This window comes from Geotrypetes seraphini, chromosome 2 (assembly GCF_902459505.1).
Source record: "Geotrypetes seraphini chromosome 2, aGeoSer1.1, whole genome shotgun sequence".
Taxonomy (NCBI): Eukaryota; Metazoa; Chordata; class Amphibia; order Gymnophiona; family Dermophiidae; genus Geotrypetes; species Geotrypetes seraphini.
Genome location: NC_047085.1, coordinates 484,319,101 through 484,344,889, shown reverse-complemented (window position 1 = coordinate 484,344,889; position 25,789 = coordinate 484,319,101). Strand labels below are relative to the sequence as shown.

General features: G+C 43.4%; 1 protein-coding gene across 2 annotated transcripts in view; it reads right to left on the bottom strand.

Annotated features, from left to right (window-relative positions):
* LOC117355598 (5-beta-cholestane-3-alpha,7-alpha-diol 12-alpha-hydroxylase) overlaps window positions 1-25,153 on the bottom strand; it is a 50,735-nt gene extending 25,582 nt beyond the window's left edge. The window contains exons 1-2 of one of the 2 annotated variants that reach the window (XM_033934390.1): window positions 25,037-25,153; window positions 15,436-15,621 (exon numbers count right to left, since the gene is read on the bottom strand). The gene's annotated coding sequence lies outside the window, so the exon portion shown is untranslated. Of the gene's footprint in view, window positions 1-3,520; window positions 3,578-15,435; window positions 15,622-25,036 lie in introns of those variants that run through there. The other variant, XM_033934391.1, reaches the window with a different exon arrangement.
* Between the last annotated feature and the right edge of the window lie 636 nt (window positions 25,154-25,789).

Sequence of the window (25,789 nt, the reverse complement as noted above, 5' to 3'; positions counted from 1 at the left end):
AAGCAGGGCAAACTCGGCGCCGGCCTGTTTCCGATGGCGGCAGTGGCAGCCTATTCCCCAGTGGCGGTGGCAGCATTTTCCCAATGGGGTGGCATAGGGGAGGGCAGGGAGAAAGAAAGAAAAGGGAGTGACAGGAAGCCAGAAAGAAAGAAAGGGGGCAGGGTGAAACAAAGAAAAATGGGGCATGGAGAGAGAGAGAAAGACAGACATACAGAATGAAAGAGGGTGTAGAGAGAGAAAGAAAGAAGGGGGCAGGGTGAGAGAGAGAGAAAAACAGACATACAGAAAGAAAGGGGGTATGGAGAGAGAGAAAAAGAAAGAAGGGGCAGGGTGAAACAAAGAAAAAGTTTGGGGAGGGAATGAGGTCTGGAGGAGAGGAAGCATACAGGAGGCTGAAAGAAGGGAAGAAATATTGGATGCACAGTCAGAAGAATAAAGTGCAACCAGAGACTGATGAAATTACCAAAGGTAGGAAAAATGATTTTATTTTCAATTTAGTGATCAAAATGTGTCTGATTTGAGAATTTATATATGCTGTCTATATTTTGCACTATGGCCCCCTTTTACTAAACCGCAATAGCGTTTTTTAGCGCAGGGAGCCTATGAGCGTTGAGAGCAGCGTGGGGCATTCAGCGCAGCTCCCTGCGCTAAAAACCGCTATCGCGTTTTAGTAAAAAGGGAGGGGGAAAATTTGTCTATTTTTGTATAGTTGTTACTGAGGTGACATTGCATAAAGTCATCTGCCTTGACCTCTTTGAAAACCCGTGGAATATAAATGATAATTAACATTTTCTCTGCGTACAGCGTGCTTTGTGTTTTTAAAACTTTATTGTTGGTAGATCATTTTGACTTGGCCACAAAGGTAAGGGGGAGGGAGGGGAGCTGCTGAAAGAGTCTAACTTGACGTGGTTGCAGGCTTACAAATCTTTTGGTGAAAGAGTGCGGCGACAGAGAAAAGTATGTGTGTATTCGGCCCATGGAAGAAGCGGGGGGGTCAGGGGGGGAAGGGGTGCGTGGGGGGCCCAATAGGATTGCTCAGTAAGGGGCCCAGAAATTTCTGATGGCAGCCCTGGTCTTGTGGTTCCACAGCAGTCTCCAGAAATTCCATGGGTTCCAGGTTGGCTGTTTGGCTGGCCTCAGGGACAGGAGCTGCCTCAGACATCTTATTGTCCCGGCTTTGGGCAGCTTCAGGAGTCCGGTCCTGGGATCCTGCTTCCTGGGATGATCCAGGGTAGACTGACCTAGTCTTCCTTAAGGCAGCCTCTAGAGCAGTGGTTCTTAACCTGGGTTCGACCGAACCCCAGGGGTTTGGTGAGTCAGTCTCGCGGGTTCGGCGGAGGTCAAAACACACCTCCGACTCATATAGCGCTTCGGTCACGTTCAATCATCTATCAGTTATTCAGTGATTTTGATCAAGATTGATCGTGTACTCGGTTTCTTGATCTATCAATCTGTAACTAACACCTTATATACATCAATCAATTCCTGATCAAAATTTGTGATTTAACTGATAGATGATTGAACGTGACCGAAGCGCTTATGATTCGTGATGATACGCCCCGCTTGTCCATAATTGGCTGCAGGTGATCACGCAACATCGCTTGGCCTATCTGTGCTGCAGGGGATTTGATGCGCACAGTAGTCGAATTGTAACTGTTGTGATGGTACATCGTGTGATACCTATCTTAATATTTTAATCCCTTACTAACTATGTCGAGCAAAATACGAAAGTGGTCAGACGAATATGTACAATATGGATTCACATGTATAACGGAACGTGATGGGAGTCAGCGTCCTAATTGCATGATTTGCAATGCCAAGTTGAGTAATTCTAGTCTAGCTTCGGCAAAACTAAGGGAACACTTCCTTAAGCTGCATGGAGATGGAAAATACAAGAACACAACACTCGCTGAATTCAAGGTGAAGAGAGCAAGATTCGATGAAAAGGCTACTCTGCCTGTTCTCGGCTTTGTACCCATAAACAAACCGATCCTCACAGCATCGTACGAAGTTGCTTACCTGATCGCAAAGCAGGGCAAACCACACACCATTGGTGAAACACTCATAAAACCAGCTGTGTTGAAGATGGCGAATATCATGCTGGGAAAAGCGGCTGAAGTTCAGTTATCTGAAATTCCTCTTTCAAATGACATCATCAGCAACAGAATAGAGGACATGAGCAAAGACATCTTGGCTCAAGTAGTTGCAGATCTGATTTCAAGCCCGGCAAAATTCAGCCTTCAACTCGACGAGACCACAGACGTTTCCAATCTAAGCCAGCTTGCAGGATTCGTGCGCTACGTGAAAGACGACGTGATAAAGGAAGATTTTTTATTTTGTAAGCCTCTTACAACAACAACTAAGGCAATTGATGTGAAGAAACTTGTGGATGACTTCTTCAGAGACAACAATCTTTCGTGGGATATGGTTTCTGCAGTTTGTTCGGACGGAGCTCCAGCCATGCTCGGAAGAAAGTCCGGTTTTGGTGCGCTAGTGAATGCCGATGCACCACACATCATTGTTACGCATTGCATTCTGCACAGGCATGCGTTGGCAACAAAAACCTTGCCTCCAAAACTGGCAGAAGTTTTAAAAATTGTTGTGGAATGCGTGAACTATGTGCGAAATAATGCTCTGAAGCACCGCATCTTCAAGGAGCTGTGTAAAGAAATGGGATCTGAATTCGAGGTACTTCTGTACCATTCTAACGTTCGGTGGTTATCCCGGGGACAGGTGCTGAATCGTGTTTTTGCCATGCGTGTGGAATTAGCTCTGTTTTTGCAAGAGCAGCAACATTGTCATGCAGATTGCTTCAAAAATTCTGAGTTCATTCTCATTTTAGCGTACATGGCTGATATCTTTGCAGCTCTCACTCATCTCAATAAGCAGATGCAGGGTGGTGGAGTCAACATCATCGAAGCGGAAGAAAACCTGAAAGCTTTTCAAAAAAAGCTACCATTATGGAAACGACGAACAGAAAATGATAACTTCGCAAACTTTCCCCTGCTAGACAACTGTGTAAGTAAGATCGAAGATGTATCTGGAATCGGAGACATTTCTGTACTCTGGAACTCTGATCCTAGCTGGGAACTAGGAGTTGCCCTGTCACATTGGTTAGCCCTTTTTAACAGAGGGCTAGGGTTAGAAGAAGCCTTGTCTGGAACACGCTGAGCTTTAATGCTAGGTTGTGACACTATGTGCATCTTTCTACCTTCTCCTTCTCCCACCCTGCCAGTCTCTTAAACATTCTAAGAGCACTATGTGCACAGTAACACTGAAACTCCATGCAGATCACCGATTAACATGTTAAAATCACGGGTACAACAGACAGCCAAGACTGTGAAACAAAATGTCCAAGTCTGTTTAGAAGAGTAACGAAAATGCTTCCAAATCTCTAAGAGCCAGGTTCAAAGATCATACAAGCAAGGCTGGTTTGTCTAACATTTCAAGTGCTGTTGAAATACAGATAAAGGAAAAGAGGACAGAAATCTCAGGAACCAAATTTCTTGCTTTTACTCACAAGTTCTGACAGAGATCATACAAGAGTGCCTTGAAATGTCCAGTAGTGAAGCAGGAATGCTGCTGTTTGAATTATGTCAAACAGCACAGAGCCAGACAAACCAATCTACGCTCCACCCCTCAAGCTCTCTAATTAGTGGGTTCATAGCCCAGCCCATTCCTCTGCCTATGAGGTGAGAAGAATGGTCTACTGCAGGGGTGCCCACACTTTTTGGGCTTGCGAGCTACTTTTAAAATGGCCAAGTCAAAATAATCTACCAACAATAAAATTAAAAAAAAAAACACAAAGCACACTGAAAGGCAGAGAAAATGTTAATTATCATTCATATTCCAGGGTTTTTTCCAAAGAGGTCAGGGCAGATGACTCTGCAATGTCACCTCAGTAACAACCATACAAAAATAAACAAATATACCCCCTCCCTTTTTACTAAACCGCGATACCAGTTTTTAGCGCTAACCAGCATTCCGATCCCCAATGTCAATTCTGACGTTGGAGAGGAAGTTCCGAGCCAGACAGGCAGTGATTGGCTGGCCCAGAACTTCCTCTCCAACGTCAGAATTGACGTTGGGGAGAGGAATTCTGGTCAATCTGACACTTCTGCAGGGAGAGCTTGGGGCAGCGATGGGAGACGTTGGGGAGAGGAAGGCTGATCGGCCCGGTAGATCGGGATGGCAACACGAGTCTATCACGGAGCCCGGAGTCTATCGCGATCGACTCCAGGGAAATGCTTAGGGGAGGGTTCTTTTAAGGGGAGGGTTCTTTGAGTGGGCAAACTGGTTGGACCGTCGGCCCTTTTCTGCCGTCATACTCTATGTATCTATGACTTGTGTTGCCTTCCCGATCTACTGGTCGATTGCGATCGACGTATAGGGCACCCCTGGTCTACTGGATATTGGGTCTGAACTAATAAAAGCTGGTTTGCAAGTATGAGGCATTCATGTTCCATAGATGTCTGTGCTCTGTATTGTCTATTTGTAAAATGTCACTGTGTATGATATTGAAGGGCATTTTCGATTTGACGTCCAAATCCGAGTTTGGATGTTTTGCAGAAGACGCACAAAAATCCAGTATCAAACATGCCCATTTTCAAAACTGCAAATCATCTAGCTTGTTTTTGTCAAAGATGGCCATTTCTTAGACGTGCATCTATCTTTTTGAATCATATTCGGGGAAAAAAAATAAATGTCCAAAAGAAAAACATACAAAACAATCCTTTGGGATGTAGGAGGAACCAGCATTTTTAGTAGACTGGCCACATAGACATCCCAACTGAGCACTGGGGCACCTCAGGAGGCACTACAGTGAACTTCACATAAAAAGGCCACTATAACCCCCTTACAGTGTATGAGGGATCCCTCCAAAACCCACTCAAAGCCTACTATACCTAATTGTAACACCCCCCCCCCCAATAGCCCTTATGTCTGCAGGTGTCACCTAAATATGGGTACAGTAGATTTTGGGTGCGTTTTGGAGGGTCCACACTTTCAACCACAAGTGTACTATTTAGAGTGGGATATGGGCCTTGGTCCCCTTCACTGCAGTCCACTGCACCAACCACTAGGCTACTCCAGAGTCTAGGTCTGGCCATAACATCTGAAGCTGTCATACGGGCGGGTATGTGCTGTTTCATACACATCGTTGGGGGAATGGGAGGGGGGGTCAGTGACTACGGGGAGAGTATAGGGGGTCATGCTTACATCCCTCCAGTGGTCATCTGGTTAGTTTGGGCACCTATTTGGCAATTATTCATTGTTAAAACAGGCATGGCCCCAAACATTCAAATTGTGCCCTGGACATAGTCTAAAATGTTTGAATATCACTATGTAACAACATTTTTTTTGTTCCCGGGTAATAAGTGTTCTTTCTTAATAACCTATGCCACAAAAGTATAGGCGATGGCTATCTTTCCCCTCAAACTTTGCTTTTGTGAATAGGACATTGATATTTTGAAATTTATCTATTTTTGGTTTTTTTTTGGTAGAACATTCCAGATTGATTCCAATCTGAATAAACTTATGGGACCTTTAACTATGGTGCAAACATCCGGCAGATGCATTTTGCTATGTATGCGGACAGTTTATCAAGGCAAGAGGGAAAATGTACTCCATAGAAGATGTGCGATGCCTACAAGGCATATTCTGGCATACCTGTTGGGGATCAAGACAAACCTTGGGCACATGTGAGCACTACCAAAAAACTCAAGAAGGTAGGACAAGTTTGTTTCTCATTAGGATGGCAGAATTTTCTGCTATCAAATTTCTTAAAATGTTTAATTAAAAAAAAAATATTTAAATTTTCAATATTATTTGAAAATGTATCATGCGAGTGAAATATGTTGCAAGAATCTCATACACGTTAGTCATAGATGAAATAGATTTATTGTTTTCATTGACACAATTTCATTTTGGTTTTCTATAGGATGGTAGCAAGGGGAAAAGAAAGCCATGAAGTTTGCTATCCCAAGAATTTGATGGGATCCCACTGACCACTCAAGCATCTTCTACTTCTGCATGGTGGATCCTTCCAATTGTCAAACTGGCAAGCATGCATCTGCAATCACATGTCTGGACATTCATTCTTCTATCACCCCAGTGGCATATCGCCCTGAGCTCCCCTTATCTTGTTCTTGCTTTATATTGTACTTTTCTAAATAAACCTAAGTTTCTATGAAAATGACATTTTTGCTTTTTTTGCGGTCCACTTAAACTTAAACCTTGTTTACTTGGCCTGTGTCACCCTTTGCGTTTGACTTGCTTGGTTTAGGGGGTCAAGAACTTATGTGTATGACAGAAGAGTGGGACTTGTGTGTGATTGTATGTGATGATCTTAAGGTGGCCAAACAGGTTGAAAAGGTGACGGTGAAAGCTAGAAGGATGCTAGGATGCATGGGGAGAGGTATGGCCAGTAGGAAAAAGGAGGTGTTGATGCCCCTGTATAAGACTGGTGAGACCTCATTTAGAATATTGTGTACAATTCTGGCGACTGCATCTTCAAAAAGATATAAGGATGGAGTCGGTCCAGAGGAAGCCTACTAAAATGGTGTGTGGTCTTTGTCATAAGGCGTATGGGGACAGACTTAAAGATCTCAATCTGTATACTTTGGAGGAAAGACGGGAGAGGTGGCAGATGGTTGCTCTGTGAGAAAATGCTAGCACTACAGAACAGTGGTATCCTGCATATGCTGTTCATGCAAAAAGTTCACGTTTATGCCATGAACACAGAACCAGAAGGAATGCAGACCAGAAGAGGAGGTGCAAGGTAGAAGTGGTCATCAAAGTTACCACTTAAGTAAAAACAAAATATAGCATTCTTGAGCTCAGATAAGAAACCAGAAACACAGATATGGGTTTAATTAGATTGATTACCACGATTTCATGGAATGTAGTGTTCTTTAGCCAGGCTTGGCATAGATTAAGGTTTCGGTGATAAGAAGCATAAAGGTAGCCTCTATAATTATGGGGTCCTTTTACTAAGGCGAGCTAACTGATTTAGCACGTAGTAATCAATTTAGTGCGCGTTAAATACTAAGGCATCCATAGAATATAATGGGCGCCTTAGCATTTAGTGCGTGCTAATCTTTAGTGCACGCTAAATCAGTTAGCTCGCCTTAGTAAAAGGACCCCTATGTAAAGCAGAGATATTTCTCAGTTGGCCATAGAGAAATTCTCCCTCTTGTTTGGCTGGTATTATTACATCATATATGCTTGCTGCTGTATTTCAATAAATTTTACTATATTTTAGCCTGACCATGTGGTCTTTGTTGGGGGGAGGGGGATATAGTCCGCAAACCCCCTCGCCCTCTAATATTCTTTTTTATATGGAGGAAGGAGTAGCAATTCCACTTCTGGTCAACATTGTGCTTTTGCACCCTCTTCAAATTCAGTTACATCTTTTGAAGGGAGACATTTATTTATGGAGAAAGCTTTTGCCCTGGGCAAGAAAGTGATCTTACTTTCATGGAGAGACCCACGAGCCCCAGGTCTGCTACAGTGGAAGAAAATGCTTTTTGTAATGACACAAATGGACAGTAAAGGAGAAGGTCCTGAAGAGGATCAAGAATGGAAAGATTTTCAGTGCTTGGGAATCCGACTGGATAATGCTTCTCCTTAACGATCATAACCTATTACTGAATAGATAAGGAATCTTTTTTTTAATTTTTTATATTTACTGACAAGTGGGGAGTTGTCAGTAAATATAAAATTTATAAGTCTGATGTTTTGAGTATAGGGTTAATACTGAAAATAACTGTATGGCATCCACACTGTTGACATTTTTTTAAAAAAATGTATTTATATTCCGCATATCTTATAAATCTGTGCAGATTACAAATTATTCAGATACTCAAGCATTTTGCCTATGTATCCCAGCAGGCTCCCACTCTTTCTAATGTACCTGGGGCACTGAGGGATTAAGTGACTTGCCCACAGTCACAAGGAGCAGAATGGGATTTGAACCCACAACCGCAGGGTGCTGGGGCCGTAGCTGTAACCACTGCACCATACCACACACTGTTCACTGAATGTTACATTTTGTTTATGTTAGTCTTTGTATTTATTAGGAACCTCTTATGGGTCCCATACCAGGGTTGTAGCATTTTCTCTTTGAGGTGGTATTTGTGTTCTATCAGACACGATGAACTTTCCAATACAGATAACAGTACACTGTTAATGGATAATAAAGACATTTACTCCATTAGCCAACAAACTCAAGGTCAGAGACTTATTCTATGTTTATAAATCTAAAGCCATGACTTTGAAAGATAGCTCAGGACCAGGTAAACATTAACTACTGGAACTGAGTATAATTTTGTCATATCGAAATAGCAAAATACTCAACTTTTTTAAACTCATTTTTATTGGCATACTTATAACTCATTATAAGAACAGGATTGTAAATACTCGTACTAAAGAGATAAATAGAAAATTTCACACCAAACCATGGAATGCACCCCACACAATGTGCTGTTATCTGTACTGGAAAGTGCATCATGTCTGATAGAACACAAATACCACCTCAGAGGGAAGCTTTGGCCAAGCAGCACCGCTTGCAAAATTACAGTTCCCGTTGCCTTTCTTACCCACGTTGCTTGTTTGTATTAGAGAATGACACGGTGAAAAAATTGGTCCCCGTCACCGCCCCGTCCCCGTCTCACCATCCCCGTCACCGCCCCGTCCCCGTCTCACCATCCCCGTCACCGCCCCGTCCCCGTCTCACCATCCTCTTCACCGCCCCGTCACCGCCACTGCCACCCCATTCACCGCCCCGTCACCGCCACTGCAATCCCATTCACTTTTCTTTATTTACGTATAAAGGAAACATTCTTTAAAACTTTAAAACTTAGTTAAATATTAGTTAATAACTATACAAAAACAAAACACGCAGAGAAAAAATTAATTAATATAAATTCTCAAAACTGACACATTTTGATCACTAAATTTAAAATAGTTATTTTTCATACAGTTTTTCAATCACTAATCTTCCACCACCCCTGGGGCTAGCAATGCAAAAACAAACACGACATGTACTTTAAATGCTTACAATGTTAGCCTATATGGTAAGTAGACGCGGCCGCTGTACCTAATCGCGGCAAAGATCTCCCTGCCGTGATTAGCATAGTGACCGCGGCTACGGCTGCAAGTCTCCCCTCCCCCCAGCAATCACGGCAGGAGGGCACCCAACCCCTCCTGTAGACCCCCCCAACGGCCCTCCCGACAATCGCAGCAGAAGGGTACCCAACCCCTCCTGCCGGTCCTCCCAATGGCCTCCCCTAAGATCGCCGGCAGGAGGGTACCCAACCCCTCCTGCTGGACCCCCCCCCCCAACGAACCCTCCCACCCCGGAACCCCCTTAGTCTTACTTTCCAAGTTGGACCGGACGGCTCCTCACACGTATGGCCAGCAGGCTTGCCTCCGTCCAAATGAGGCGGGCCCGCCCCTACCCTGCCCAACCCACAGGATCCTAGGGCCTGATTGGTCTAGGCACCTAAAGCCACTCCCGCTATAGGAGGGGCCTTAGGTGCTTGGGCCAATCAGGCCCTAGGATCCTGTGGGTTAGGCAGGGGAGGGGAGGGGCGGGCCCGCCTCATTTGGACGGAGGCAGGCCTGCTGGCCAGACGAGCGAGGAGCTGTCCGGTCCAACTTGGAAAGTAAGACTAAGGGTGGTGTTTCGGGATGGCGGGGTTTGTTGGGGGAGGGACCGGCAGGAGGGGTTGGGCACCCTCCTATTGGCGATATAGGGGGCCGTTGGGGGTGCCGGCAGGAGGGGTTGGGCACCCTCCTACCAGTGAGGGCGATCGTCGTGGGGGGGGGGGGGCGGGTTCTATTGGCAGGAAGGGTTGATCTGACAAATGAGGAGCACGGTGAAAACACAGGTAAATAGCGGTTCCTAGAAGGGGGGACATTGGCCTGCGGGGACAAATCTATTCACCGTTTTTGCGGTCGGTGAAAGGATTTGTCCCCGCGTCTGCGGCGATTTGCTAATGAGGTCACCATAACCCGCAGCCACGCAGCGGTTCGCTGCGGGGATCGCTCCCCGTGTCATTCTCTAGTTTGTATTACTATCCATTGATGGGGGGGGGCATGTTGCCGATCGGGAAGGGGCCAGCATTGCCGATGGGGGGCACGTTGCTAATCGGGGAGGCTGCGTTGCCGATTGATGCTTGGGGGGGCGTCGCCGTTCTAAAATAAGAACATAAGCAGTGCCTCTGCTGGGTCAGACCAGAGGTCCATCATGCCCAGCAGTCTGCTCACGCGGCAGCCCATCAGACCCAGGACCTGTATGGTAATCCTCTATCTAAAAAAATAGGAGTGAAAGGTGAGTGGTGAGATGGACCTGGGGTGGAGAGAGAGCGAGAGAAAGGGGCAAGGCAGAGCAGGGAAGATGATGGATGTGGGAAGAAAGGGGCAGGGCAGGACTAAACTAAATCTTAGGTTTGTATACCGCATCATCTCCACATTCGTGGAGCTCGGCACGGTTTACAGGAGAAGGGATGGAAAGGAACTACAATGAAAGGTAGAGGTTTACAGGAGATGGGATAGAAAGGAACTACAATGAAGGGTTAGAGGTCCAAGTATGAAGAGTTTTAGAGGGCTTAGAATGCCAGAGATGGAATAAGTATCAGATTTTTCAGAATAGCCAGGTCTTCAGATGTTTGCGGAAAAGTTGGAGAGAGCTCAGGTTCCGAAGAGGGGAGGAAAGGTTGTTCCAGAGCTCGATGATTCTGAAGGGAAGGGATGTCCCTAGTTTTCCTTTATGGGAAATGCCTCTTAATGAGGGGAAGGATAGTTTTAATTTGTGGGTGGATCTGGTGGAATTAGGGTTTGAGGAATTCCAAGAAAGAGAGATACATGGAGGGAGGATCCCATGTAGGATTTTGAAAGCTAGACAGGTGCATTTGAAGTGGACCCTGGCGATTATCAGTAGCCAGTGAAGCTTGAACAGAAGCGGGGAGACATGGTCAAATTTACTTTTTGCGAAAATCAGCTTGGCCGCGGCATTCTGGATCCGCTGGAGTCTATGAAGGTTTTTCTTAGTTAGGCTTTAGAAGATAGAGTTGCAATAGTCTAATCTGGAAAGGATGATGGATTGGACAAGGACGGCAAAGTGATTTTGATGGAAACAGGATTTGACTTTCCTCAGCATGTGAAGGCTGAAGAAGCATTTTTTTTTACCAAGGAATTGAGGTGGTCGTTGAAGGACAATGAAGAATCAATGATGATGCCCAAAACATTGCTTGAGAACTCAAGCTGCAGAGTGGAGCCAGAGGGCAGAGAGATGGAGGAGGGTAGTTGGTCAAGTTTTGGACCAAGCCAGAGGAGTCTTGTTTTGGACTCGTTTAGTTTCATTTGAACGGTACGGGCCCAGGATTGGAGGTTCATTATACAGGAGGCTATGTTCTCAGAAAGGTTGGTGAGGTTCGAATTAGTCTCGAGGAGGACGAGAATGTTGTCAGCATAAGTGTAAATTGTTTCAAGGGGGGATAGGTGGAGGAGTTTTAGGGAGGTCATATAAATGTTGAAGAGGATGGGGGATAGAGGTGAACCTTGCGGGACTCCACATATCGGTTTCCAGGGGGAGGATGAGGTGCCATTCATGTTGACAGCGTAAGAATGATAACGTAGGAATTTTGAGAACCAGTCTAGGACTGTGGAGTTAATGCCTATCTCAGAGAGTTGGTAAACGAGAATATCGTGATGGACAACGTCGAAAGCGGTGGAAAGGTCGAATTGTAGGAGGACGGCAAACTTATTTCGAGAATGAAGTTGTTGAACCTTTGAGATCAAGGAGGTCAATAGGGATTCGGTGCTGAAGTTGGGACGAAAGCCGTATTGGTAAGGAAGAAGAATAAAGAATCTCTCTAAGTATGATGAAAGTTGGGTAGATATGATAGACTCTAGCATCTTGGTTAAGAGAGGGATATTTGCTATTGGGTGATAGCTGGATGGTGTGGAAGGGTCTAGGTCAGATTTTTCAATAGTGGGGTCAAGGCAATATGACTTATTTCTGGGGAAAAAAGGCCCGAATGTAGGGCAGAGTTTATGAGTTTTCTCGTATAGGTAGGAGGGGAATGGGTCCAAGGAACAGTTGCAGGATTTCAGTTTGAGGCAGAGTTTGAAAACCAGGGATTCAGATACGTGCTCAAAGGTAGTCCAGGATCTGTCGACTGGGATAGGGTTGGAGACCGTTTGGGTAGAATTGGGGTCGGTGGGTATCAGGGAGTTGTAAGACACTGAAGGTGGGAAGGAACATCTCAGAGTAGAGACCTTTTCGTTGAAGAATTTTGCCAGAGCATCGGCTGAGGGAGAGGAGGGGAGCGAGGAGGGGTCTTTTTTGGAGGTTAAGGAGCGCCAGATATTGAATAGTGTACTGCTCTGGTTGTTGGATCTGGAGATTTTGTCGCCGTAGAAGTTCTTCCTAGCTTTTTTTAGCACTGTATTGTACAGCTTAATACTGACTCTCCAGGACTGTCTATCTATGGGGGATTTAGATTTTTTCCATATGCACTCCAGGGCTCGACATTTTTGCTTTAGTTCTCTGTGATACGGGAGGTACCAAGGGGCCTTGCGGGGGTAGGAGATGGATTTAGTGGAGAGAGGGGCGAGGGAGTGGTAGGTGGACTCAGAGAGAGCAACCCAGTTATGCCAATTAGCTTCTGAGTCTGCAGGCATAGAAGCGGAGGAGAATAGGTTGAGAAATTTAGACCAGAACAGATCGCTCGTGATTTTTTTGCGGTAGGTAATGGAATTGGAACTGTGGGGTGGAGCCCCAAGGTGCGACATGAAGATGGGGAGACAAAAAGCCCCTAAGAAGTGGTCGGACCAGGGGACATAATCCCAGCAGATGTCATTGGCTGAAGTTTTGTAAGCGGTAAGATCGAGTAAACTAATGAGGTCTAGTGTGTGCTCCTTTTCATGGGTTGGGGATGGAGCAGGGGGGGGAAGCCAAGGGAGGTGAGGAAGCTAATAAACTCAACCGTATCCTTGCTAGTGATGTCATCTAGGTGGAGATTGATATCCCCAATGATCAGTAGTCTTTGAAATTTGAGGAAGGCATTTGTTATGGTCTCGAGGACGAGATTGGAGGATTTGTTCCATGGGGTGGGTGGGCAATAAAGAAGCAGGATGCCCAGTGGGTGAGGGTGGAATTCATTGTTGACAGAGGCTAGCATATATTCTAGCGAGGTGTGGCTGCCCTTTTCAAAGAGCTGGATGTCGAAGAAAGATTTGTAGAGAAATGCCAGGCCACCTCCTTTACGGTTAGTTCTGGGTGAGAAGAGGCCTTGGTAGCCGTGGGAGCAGAGTTCGTTTTGTGTAAAAAGGTCATCTTTTGTAATCCATGATTCCGTGATGCATAGGAATCTGGGGTCAGAATCCTCGAGTAGATCCTTCAGAATTTGAATCTTGTTGCAAGCGGATCTGACGTTACAATAAAGTGTTGGGACTGGGGTGAGAGAGTCGGAGGCGAGGTTGGGGAGATTGGCAGGGGGAACAGACTTTAAAGAGGCGAAGTTGATTCTTCGAGGGTTTTTTTTTGGAGGGATGAGAATCAGAGTGGGGATTTTGAGGCCAGATGATGGAAGTGGGGAGAAGGGAGACAGGAGGGAGCAGGGCAGATGATGGATGTAGGAAGAAAGGGGCAGGGCAGGGCAGATGATGGAAGTGGGGGGAAGGGAGACAGAAGGGAGCAGGGCAGATGATGGATGTGGGGAGAAGAGAGACTGAAGCGAGCAGGGCAGATGATGGATGCGGGAAGAAAGGGGCAAGACAGGACAGATGATGGAAGTGGGGAAAAGGGAGACAGAAGGGAGCAGGGCAGATTATGGATGTGGGAAGAAAGGGGCAGGGCAGGGCAGATGATGGAAGTGGGGAGAAGGGAGACCGAAGGGAGCAGGGCAGATGATGGATGTGGGAAGAAAGGGGCAGGGCAGGACAGATGATGGAAGTGGGGAGAACTTGTGCCCAGCCCTCACCTCCTCACCACTGCTACTGCTTTCCCAAATGCTGGATGGGGGGAATAAGATAGAGTTAGTGAGATAATGGAGGGGTGAAGGAAAGGGGTGGCAAGCTGTGAGTAGATACAGTGAAAAGAGGGAAACTGAGGGCTGAATAGTAAGAAAGAATTTAATTTAAACAGAGGCAGAAAATAGAGAAGAAAGACCAGAGAAGAAAATGAAAGGGAAGAGAGAGGAGAGAGATGCCAAAGAACAGGGAAGGACACGGAGATATCACATCCAAGTGAAGAAAATGAGACGAGAGATGCTAAAAATCACAGGGGAGAGGGAAGGAAAGATGGAAGGAGAGAGATGCCAGACTATGAGGGGAACAGAGGGAAGGTGATGGATGCCAGACCAAGGGGGGAGGGGGCAGGAGAAGAGATGACAGAGGGAGACAAACATTTTCTGGAATGGACAGACAGTGGATGGAAGGAAGAGAATGATGAGAAGATGAGGAAAGCAGAAACCAGACAACAAAGGTAGAAAAAAAATTTCTATTTGTTTATTTATTTTTGCTTTAGGATAAGGTATTATTGTAGCTGTGTTGATAATCGTTTATTAATAGAAAATGGAAATAAGATGATACTGTTTATTGAACTAATTTTAATACATTTTTTACAAATTCAGAGACCATAACTCCTGTCCTCAGGTCAGGACAGGGATACTGTAACAGCAGTATAGTTTACTGATCTGAAGAAAGAGGTTTTAACCTCTGAAAGCTAAGAAAGAAATGTATTAGTCCAATAAAATGATGGGCACTAAATTTTGTTCCCGCTGTGCCCCATGCCTCCTACCCAAATGCAAAATATAAATTGGTGGGTTTCCCAAAGCCCTGCCAGCTGAAGATCTCTTCCTCTAGGAAGGAAGGGGAGTTTTGTTCAGAGATGTTTGGAGGTTGCATAAAAGAAAAACTGTACACTGGCACTAGTATGGTAATCTTTGTTTTGAATTTTAAAATAAAAGAAATAAAGTGAGTAAATACATGGGGGCAGGGCATGGTGGGGAGGGCAGGGCAGGGGGATCCAGTGTACTTGTGTGCCTAGGGACCCTCGACGAATTAATCCTGCCCTGCTCAACGGGAGAAGGGGGAGGGGTATTCTGTGAGTCTGAGTTTTTCGGCGAATGAATCGACTTGAATTAATTCACCGAAGTGATTCAGTGAATTAGGCAACACTACTCGGTATTCAGTGTGCGCTACTTTGCAAAGCACCTTTGTAAAAAGACCCAATAGAAAGGGGTAACTTGCACAGATTGGTAGGTGCCAGTGCCTGACAAATTTCTGGGTGGACTGGATGGACCATACTGGTCTTTGTTTGTCATAATTTCATTATCTTTGGCCTTTTTCTTCAGGTTTTCATAAAGAAAGGATCCTGTAAGCTTATTGTGTATCTTACTGAATAGTTACTGTTTTTGTCTCTACTACCTCTGCTGGGAAGCCATTCCATCATCCATCATTCTTGCCTTGAAGAAATGTTTTCTGATATTGCTTCTGAGTCTGCCCTCTTGGAACTTCATGCTGTAGCCCTGTGTTCTAGAACATTCTTTCCTTTCTAGAACAGCTGGCATCAGAACTCAAGTGGCAGTGTTGCTGAATTTCCCATCACAATGTCTACACAAAGAGAAAATGAATAAATAGATAAATAAATAAGTACATAAATAAATGCTACATAAGTCCATAAATAAATTGGCATGCAAGGAAGCATATCACAGTTTTTTTTCTTATAAACATGTCCAGTTCCATCATAGTCAACAGCTACAATGGCTCTACCCTAAAAACCATGCAATTTAAACAACACAGAGGTTGTATAAGATAAAAAAATAAACTGGGGTGTCTTGATTCACAACTCTGTTACAGCCTCTGAACTCTACTTGCAGCAACCTTTCAAACTCTGAACGCAGTAAGCTAGAAACGTTAGCTGAATATAACCCCTCACCTCAACTGTATGTACAGTAGGCCAGCATGAGGGGGGAATGAGGTGCAAGCAGACTTAGGCTTGGTCAATAGCCATGGTCTGCTCTTCTATGTGAAGCCATCAGTTCTTATAATGCAAGCATGTAAGCAAAGGTTAACCCCGTTACTGTAAGTGCCTGGTCCTGAAACACGTTATCGAAAGCATATAAAATAGGACACCTGAAAAAAATCCATTCAGAGCAGGGCTGATGCAGGGGTACTGGACGAACATATAAGCTTATGCCTCCCTTTTCAATCAACATTCGGGCACCTGGCTCCCTCGTCCCTCCAAGATTTTGATAATTTAATAACATTAGCTGATTACAAACTTTGGATATTGCGTCTCTAGCCTCCGGTACTGCTTACTTTTTACTCTTCTTTCTTCACTCTCTTATATTGTGTAGGAGAATATGTTCTGCTGTCCTGTTTATACCGGAATTCATTTCCTTCATTTTAAACTTAGACTACATGGCTCTGTTCTGTTTTGCCAATTAGAAAGTTTAAAATAAACTATAAAAATCATGATCATCCCAACATCACTCCTCCCACAACAATCCTGTAAAAAACTAAGCACCATTCCTCTGATATTTAGCCCTAGTTAGCTGGCCAGGAACGGCTCCTGGACGGCCAAAGAGCACATAGAAACATAGAAGATGACGGCAGAAAAGGGCTACAGCCCATCAAGTCTGCCCACTCTGCTTACCCACCCCCTGTCTATGCCCTAATGACCCAATTTCCTTATCTTGAACCTCGTAGGGATCCCACATGGGTATCCCATTTATTCTTAAAGTCTGGCACGCTGTCTGCCTCGATCACCTGCACTGGAAGCTTGTTCCAATGATCAACCACTCTCTCTGTGAAGAAATACTTTCTGGTGTCGCCATGAAATTTTCCGCCCCTGAGTTAGAGCGGGTGCCCTCTTGTGGCCGCTCAAACTCCTGTCTCCTGCTGAACGTCTGGCTCAATAGATTGACTGATGACCAGCTATGTTGCATGGCATAGCCAGTCGCCGCCAATATTCAGTGGCTTGCTGACTAAGTTCAGCAGCCAGACTTAGGCTGCTAAGACTTAGGCCCTCTTTTACTAGGCCGCAGTAGAGGTTTGTATCACGGTCCAGGGCATTAAATGCTCTGGTGCTGCTCTAACGCTCATAGGAATTCTATGAGCGTTGGAGCATTTAGTGCTTCAGGCCACTATAGAAACCTCTACCACGTCTTTGTAAAAATGTGTGTGGGGGAGGTTAGCTAGCCAGCCGCTGAATATTCGCTTAGGCGGCTATTTCTCAGCTGGCCAACAATAGACTGGAAATTCAATGCTAGTCACCAGATACAGCACCAGCATTGAATATCTGGGTTGGTCACAGACCGTGGGCCTTGTACATATGAAGAAGTAAAGAAAAAGCTCCTCTTCATATATGAGCACAAGAGTTTCTTGTCCAAATCACGCTATAAGCAGTTCTATGGCATTCGAGTGGTTTACACCTCTTCTTGGGTTCCTTGAAAAAGACCCTCGAAAGGGACCTGCTAAAACATCTAAAAGTTAAGTGAGAACTTTTTCTCCTATCTTTGCCATTGAAGAAAATATATATATTGTTTGAATAGCACGATTATTTAAGTTTTTCACCTAAGTCATACACAGTGATGGGACGGTGGGTTCGGCTATAGGGGCTAAGACTCCTGGTCGGCCTACCCTATTCTGAGTGTATGTGAAAATTCTAGTCACTTGTTTTTCAAGTTTCAAATTATTGTCTTTGTATTAAGGAGTCTTTTCTTAGCATTATTAACCGTAATGGGGACATAAGTTGCCATTCTAAAATCAGCCAGTCCGGAAGATGCTCCATGAGTTCAGGAAGGATCCAGTACATACCCTGACGCATAATGAAAGCTTGATGATATCTATAAAAATTTAGAAAATTTACCCCCCATCCCCCGCCGATTGTGGTTTTTGCAAAGATACTAAAGCTATTCCAGCAGATTTACCCAGCCAAATAAACTTTGTAAGGATCCCATTCAATTTTTTATAAAAGGACCCTTGGAAATAAACCGGCAACATACTCATTTGGTAGCAAACTATAAGCAAAAATCATTTTGATGGTTTGAACTCTCCCTCACCAAGAAAGATGTAGTGGGTTCCAATGCTCATACATTTCTTTGACTTTCAATAATAAGGATTTTTCATTTACTGTCATTGTGTCTTCCAATGTTCTTTGAATCATAATGACCAAATATTTTATTCCCTCTTCCTTCCATAGGAAAGGGAATGGATCAAATAAGCCTTTTACACAATTCACATTTAATGGAAGAACCTCTGATTTGCTCCAGTTTATTTTGTAACCAGAAAATTTGCCAAATCGATCAATCAATTCCAGTAAATGCGGAATGGTAGATTCAGGATTCTTCAAATGAAGCAAGATGTCATCTGCATAAGCAGAGACATTATATTCCCGACCTGCATAAGGAATACCCTGTATCTCCTTTGCTTGCTGAATATTAATAGATACTGTAAATGGTCTTTTTTTTCCACAGTGCACATTTTAATGCCAGTGATGTGAAGTAGCACCTTAAGGAGGACAAAAAGGAAATGAAACTGTGGAGCAGGGTAGGGGAAGTGCAAGCCAGGAATAAGAGTGAGGGGGAGAAAAGTTGGATTAGTTGTTCTCTGCTGTGCTTCAGTCTTATCCATTCTCTCCTGGAGCAGTACATCACTGTTGCTCTGAAGTCTGAAAAGAAGGGGTAGAAATGCATTTTAGTCTATTTCCACAAGAATTAAATCCTATTGTAAGGGACTAATTTACTTGGAACAAAACATTAATAAATCATTTCTAAAAGTGCTTCTGCAGACTTAGGGAGCAATTCGCATCCCTCTACTCTTCAGTGGAAACAATGTGGAGGGGTTGAGGGACAGGAGAAAAGTTCTTAGCAGCTGACTCCTAAGTTTTTAGGTTGGGTCCTAGTCTCTACAAAACTTGGTCAAGGCCTGAGCACCTTCAATCATTTTGAAAAGTTGGCATATACTAAGGTTTCAAAGTATGCATATTTAATTACTGTATACAGATTCATTACAGATATCCTGAAACCCTGATTCGCCGTACATGAAGAAGGACACGGTACTACTCAAAAGGGTCCAGAGAAGAGCGACTAAGATGGTTAAGGGGCTTGGGGAGCTGCCGTACAGTGAAAGATTAGAGAAACTGGGCCTCTTCTCCCTCGTACAGAGGAGATTGAGAGGGGACATGATCGAAACATTCAAGGTACTGAAGGGAATAGACTTAGTAGATAAGGACAGGTTGTTTACCCTCTCCATGGTAGGGAGAACGAGAGGGCACTCTCTAAAGTTGAAAGGGGATAGATTCCGTACGAACGTAAGGAAGTTCTTCTTCACCCAGAGAGTGGTAGAAAATTGGAACGCTCTTCCGGAGTCTGACATAGGGGAAAACACCCTCCAGGGATTCAAGACAAAGTTAGACAAGTTCCTGCTGAACAAGAACATGCACTGGTGGGCTAGTCTCAGTTAGGGTGCTGGTCTTTGACCAGAGGGCCGCCGCGTGAGCGGACTGCTGGGCAGGATGGACCACTGGTCTGACCCAGCAGCAGCAATTCTTATGTTCTTATTCACAGGCATCCCAAAAGTTTATGACACCCTGACCTAAAGTTAATCCTGTTTGTTCCCAAGGCTTTGTTCAAGGCCATAGCCATGAGGACACCTGGCAGTATCAGGTAAACATTAACTACTGATAATAAACTTACTGCTGTAATAAAACAGCAAAATAATTGTATGGATTTGACTGATACTTGTGGTGATCCACTGTTATCTCTGTGCAATTCTTATAAAACACTAGCATAAACTGGCATTTGCACACTTAAATGTAAGCATGCACATTTATGCCAGGTCTATAGCTGATGGCAAAATGCAACATTTATACAAGTAACTTAAAGTATTGAGTAAGCTGCCTGCATAAGTGTTGACCTAGACGTTAGGCACACTGCCACCATTTACATTCAGAAATGTACGCTTATGCTCGTGAATATGTAATATATGTATTCCATCACCTCCTGTCCAGGTTCAAAGTGGATTACAATTTTATGTACTACTAGCTGATGCCCCGACGTTGCACGAGTATTTAATTATAGCAATAACACTGTAAATGGATTCAAATAAAGATACTTTATAGTGGTGAATGAAAGTATTTTTTTACAGCTTAATAAAAAGTACAATATTCAAATTATAATGTGAAATATTTGACAAAATGAATACAATACAACTAAAGCAAAACGTGATTATAAACAACATTTTTAGTTTCACCTCCTGGAGCAAGAACATATAAATTCTTGGGTGAACCCAACCCTGAGCAAGCAACATAGAGTTGTGGGCCGCGAGACCCCCAGAACATATCACCCCAGGTAGTGAGGGATCTGCATACCAAGTTTCGTTCAAATCGGTCAAGCCGTTTTTGAATTACTGTGAGAATGGCAGCTTTTTACATTTTTTCCATTGACATGAATGGGTGAAATCTGAATTTCTGTTTGTAGCTCCGCCCACGTGTGCAGGTGGGCCGCGAGACCCCCAGAACATATCACCCCAGGTAGTGAGGGATCTGCATACCAAGTTTCGTTCAAATCGGTCAAGCCGTTTTTGCGTGATCGCGGCACATACATACATACACACATACATACCTCCGATTTTATATATATAGATTATGATAATTTTTTTAAAAAAGGAGAATATAGATAAAAAGGAAGAAATCACAATAAAAGTTTCTTGAACACATTCTTAATTCTTTTGGTAAAGAGCACCAGAATCGTATGGCTTGGTAGCTGATTGAATTCTCTGTCTTTTCGGAGCGAGCGCCTAACACTGAAGGAAAATAGATTAAATGGGAATTGTCTGCTCTAGATTACGGTTACCAGAAGTCCAGGAAAACCCGGACTGGGCCTCTTTTTAGAGGACTGTCCAGGTTCCCAGATGGACTTTCCAAAACCCAGAAGTTTGTCTGGGATTTGGAAAGCCCACGGCCACATCTGGAGGGCCTTCAACAAGTTTCAAGTTTCAAGTTTATTCAGTTTTTGATGAATCGCCTATAACAGATTCTAGGCGATGTACATATTACAATTTAAATAGAAGAAACTTACAAAATAAATTCAAATTTCAAAATTAAAACAATACATACATGAGTTTGAGGAATGGGGATAAAAGTTACAATATTTGGGTATAGTTAAAAAAGGAAAAAGATGCACAGATGATGTCACACGGATCTGCGCATGCTGGAGACTCTCCAGACACGGCCTGGAGGTTGGCAAAAAAGAAGGCTTTGGGAGGTGGGACAGGAGATGGAATGGGATGGGACTGGAGGCAAACAGGGGCGGGTTGGAGGCAGAATAAGACGAGGCTGGGACAGAATGGGGAATGGGGCCATGCATCCGGGTTTTCCTATCCTTAAATATGGTAACCCTACTCTAGATGATCTGGAACTCTTAGGAAAAGAGAACAAATCAATCGTGTCTTCTGGACTAGACCTTTCAAAAATTTTATAATAATAATAATAACAGTTTATATATCACAGGACCATAAAGTTCTATGTGGTTTACAATAGTTAAAAAATGCTACAAATTTTAAGTAAAACTTACAAAGATTAAGAATTAGTAACTGAGAGCCCTAAAGATCAATTATTGTGTAATAAGATTAAACAAATCAGCTACCTAAGTACATCAGGAACAGATATGTTTTTAGGTGTTTTCCTAAATTCCCCATAAGTGTTAGTAAGCAGAAGCAATTGTTCCAGATCTTTACCCCATAATGCTGCCTGATATGAAAGAAGATGTTGATGATGTTTTTTAAATTTACATCCTCTAGCCGGTGGAGAGACAAAATTCAAGTGTGAGCTTCTCTTATGTCTATTGGTTGAAAAAGAGAAAAGGTCGGTTATATATTTAGGGGCTAACCCAACTAGTACCTTAAAGCAAAAACAACCTAGCTTAAACTTCACCTGCGCCACCTGTGCAGAAGTCGATAGGAAGGTGTTACATGATCGAATTTCTTCAGCCCAAAAATTAACCTGACTGCTGCATTTTGCAAATGCAAGCAGCGTCTCACTTCCGGCTCACCACACAATTGTTTCCCACGTACTCACCTTTATAGGACCCCCAGGGACCCCTGAAGAAGACTTTTTGTTGAAACACGGACCGTGTTGGGTCCTGTATCCCTAGCGGACTAGGTCCTTTAAGGCTCTTATGTGGATGATTTATTTTTATGTCAATAGAATTATTTTATGTGGATGATTTCAGTGTACCTTTGGAACTCTGACACTTTCAAATAAAGTCCATTTAGGAACATTGTCACTCCACAGAGTTTTTTTTTGCTGCATTTTGCACCAATCGTAATTGCTGCATATTCTTTTATATATCATACATTCCAATTTAAAACTAATATAGTATGAAACTGTAGAGGAAACCAGTGTAATATATTAGGAGTCACATTAGACTTTCATTTAACTATGGTAGAACATACGAATTTAGTAGTGTAGAAGTGCTTTTTTGCGCTAGGAAACTAAAGACCATCAAAAAAATACTTTGTTCCTCCATCCTTTAGTTTATTGATGCAGGCATTAGACTTATCTATACTGGACTATTGCAACATTGTTTATTTGGGAGTACCAAAGAAAATTGAGAATAGAGCAGAACACGGCTGTCCGACTGATATTTGGGCTGAAAAAAAATGATCATATCAGTCCTTACTATCGAATGCTGCACTGGCTGCCAGTAGAAATACGAGTAATATTTAAGTTTGCTTGTATTTGCTTTAAGTTGGTTTGGGGATTGGCCCCTACCTACCTTCTATCTTATTTCGTGCAATATAGCCCTACGAGGATAACCAGGAATTGCAATTTATTTGCCTACCCAAAGATCACTAGCTGTAGGTCTTTTTTGGATATGATGCTTGCATTTCAAGCAAGTAAACAACAGTCCTGGCTGGGTAATTATATTAGTGGAGCCATGCTGTCATATGGCGCATTTTGAAAATAAATTAAGACTGTATTATTTGATAAATTCATTTCTTAACTGAAGTTTTATTCATAACAGAAATTTTACATTGTCTATACTCTAGGTAACATGTTGTACTTTTACTACTAATATTTTGCATTTCGCTGATTGTCCAGTTCTCTTCTGTGTAAACCACCTAGAAATCTTTGATTGTGGAGGTATAGAAGAATAAAGTTATGTTATGTTAATTAAACAGATAGAAACATGATGGCAGATAAAGACCAAATGGCCCATCCAGTCTGCCCATCGCAGCAACCATTATCTCTTCCTCTAAGAGATCCCACGTGCCTATTCCATGGTTTCTTGAATTCAGACACAGTCTTTGTCTCTACCACCTCTTCCGGGAGACTGTTCCATGCATCTACCACCCTTTCTGCAAAACTCCTGAGCCTATCACCTCTTAACTTCATCCTATGCCCTCTCATTTCAGAGCTTCCATTCAATGAAAGAGACTTGACTAATGCACCTTTACGCTACATAGGTATTTAAACATTTATCATATCTCCCCTCTCCCGCCATTCCTCCAAAGTATACAGATTGAGATCTTTAAGTCTATCACCTTACACTTATGATGAAGACAATCCACCAGAATTGTACACAATATTCTAAATAAGGTCTCACCAGTCTTATATAGGGGCTTCAATACCTCCTTTTTCCTACTGGCCATACCTCTCCCTATGCACCCTAGCTTTCACCATCACTTTTTCAACCTGTTTGGCCACCTTAAGATCATCACATACAATCACACCCAAGTCCTGCTCTTCTGTCATGTACATAAGTTCTTCACCCCTAAACTGTACTGTTTCTTCAGGTTTTTGCAGCCCAGCGAAAGATTAGAAAAACTGGGCCTCTTCTCCCTCGAACAGAGGAGATTGAGAGGGGACATGATCAAAACATTGAAGGTACTGAAGGGAATAGACGTAGTAGATAAGGACAGGTTGTTTTCCCTCTCCAAGGTAGGGAGAACGAGAGGGCACTCTCTAAAGTTGAAAGGGGATAGATTCCGTATGAACGTAAGGAAGTTCTTCTTCACCCAGAGAGTGGTAGAGAACTGGAACGCTCTTCTGGAGTCTGTCATAGGGGAAAATACCCTCCAGGGATTCAAGACTAAGTTAGACAAGTTCCTGTTGAACAAGGACGTACGCTGGTAGGGCTAGTGTCAGAAAGGGCGCTGGTCTTTGGCCAGAGGGCTGCCGCGTGAGCGGACTGCTGGGCAGGATGGACCACTGATCTGACCCAGCAGCGGCAATTCTTATGTTCTTATGACCTTGCATTTTTAGCATTAAGGGGTCCTTTTACTAAGGAACGCTAACTGATTTAGCACAAGCTAATCAATTAGCATTCGCTAAATGCTATGGCATTCATTATATTCTATGGGCGCCTTAGCATTTATCGTGCGCTAAATCGGTTAGTGTGCCTTAGTAGAACAACCCCTAAATTTTAGCTACCAAATTTTAGCTACCAAATTCTTCAAGCTTCACTAAGTCTTTCTTCATGTTATTCACACCATCCGGGGTGTCTACTCTAATGCACATTTTGATATAATCCGCAAAGAGGCAAATCTTATACGACAGCCTTTCAGCAATATCGTTTATAAAAATGTTAAAAAGAACAGGCCCAAAAACAGAACCTTGAGGCACACCACTGGTAACATCCCTTTCCTCAGAGCGATCTCCATTAACCACTACCCTATGTCATCTTCCACTCAACCATTTCTTGACCCAGCCTGTCACTTTGGGGCCCATCCCGAGGGCACTCAGTTTATTTATTAGACATCTGTGTGGAACATTGTCAAAGGCTTTGCTAAAATCTAAATACACCACATCTAGTACACTCCCTCTAGCCAATTCTCTGGTCACTTAGTCAATGAAATTGATCAGATTTGTGTGACAAGACCTACCTCTAGTGAATTCATGTTGCCTCCGGTCCTATAATGGATTCCAGAAACCTCACCATTCTCTGTTGTAAAATCATTTCCATTAATTTGCTTACCACAAAAGCCAGGCTCACCGGCCTGTAATTCCCTACTTACTTACTTCAACTTTTCTGTAGAGGGACTATATCTGCCTTTCTCTAGTCCTCTGTTATCACTCCCGACTCTAGAAAAGCATTGAAAAGGTCAGTCAGTGGAGCCACCAGAATCTCTTTTGAATATAAACCACTTAGGTAAATAAATAAATAGTAAACTTTAGCATCCTCAGACGTACACCGTCTGGCCCTATCACTTTGCCTACATTTAATTTAGCTAGCTTTTCACGAACACAACTCTCTGAAAATCGATCAGGGTCTACTACTCTTCCATCCCTATTCGCATTTGTCTTCTGAGTCCCGCTCCCAGCGCTTCAGCCGTGAACACAGAACAGAAATATTCAGCCTTTTCTTTATCAGCTTCTACATATTTCTGCCCTTCACCTTTGGAGTCTCACAATGTCACTTTTGCACTTCTTCCCATCACTGCTAGAGTAGGACTTTCAAACTTCTTAAAATGAAAAATCTGTTTTGCTGCAGTATTTTGAACTAAACTAAACCTTAAGTTTGTATACCGTATCATCTCCATAAAGATAGAGCTCGGCACGGTTTACAGGTAAATTCAATAAATGAGGGAAGGACATAATAAGAAATTACATTACATTACATTACATTAGTGATTTCTATTCCGCCTGTGCCTTGCGGTTCTAGGCGGATTACAAATTATAAGAGATCTGGACATTACAGAGAGAATTTCGTAACAAAGATTATCTAGAGAATTACATGACAGTGATACAGGGTACTTTACATGGTGTGGTAGA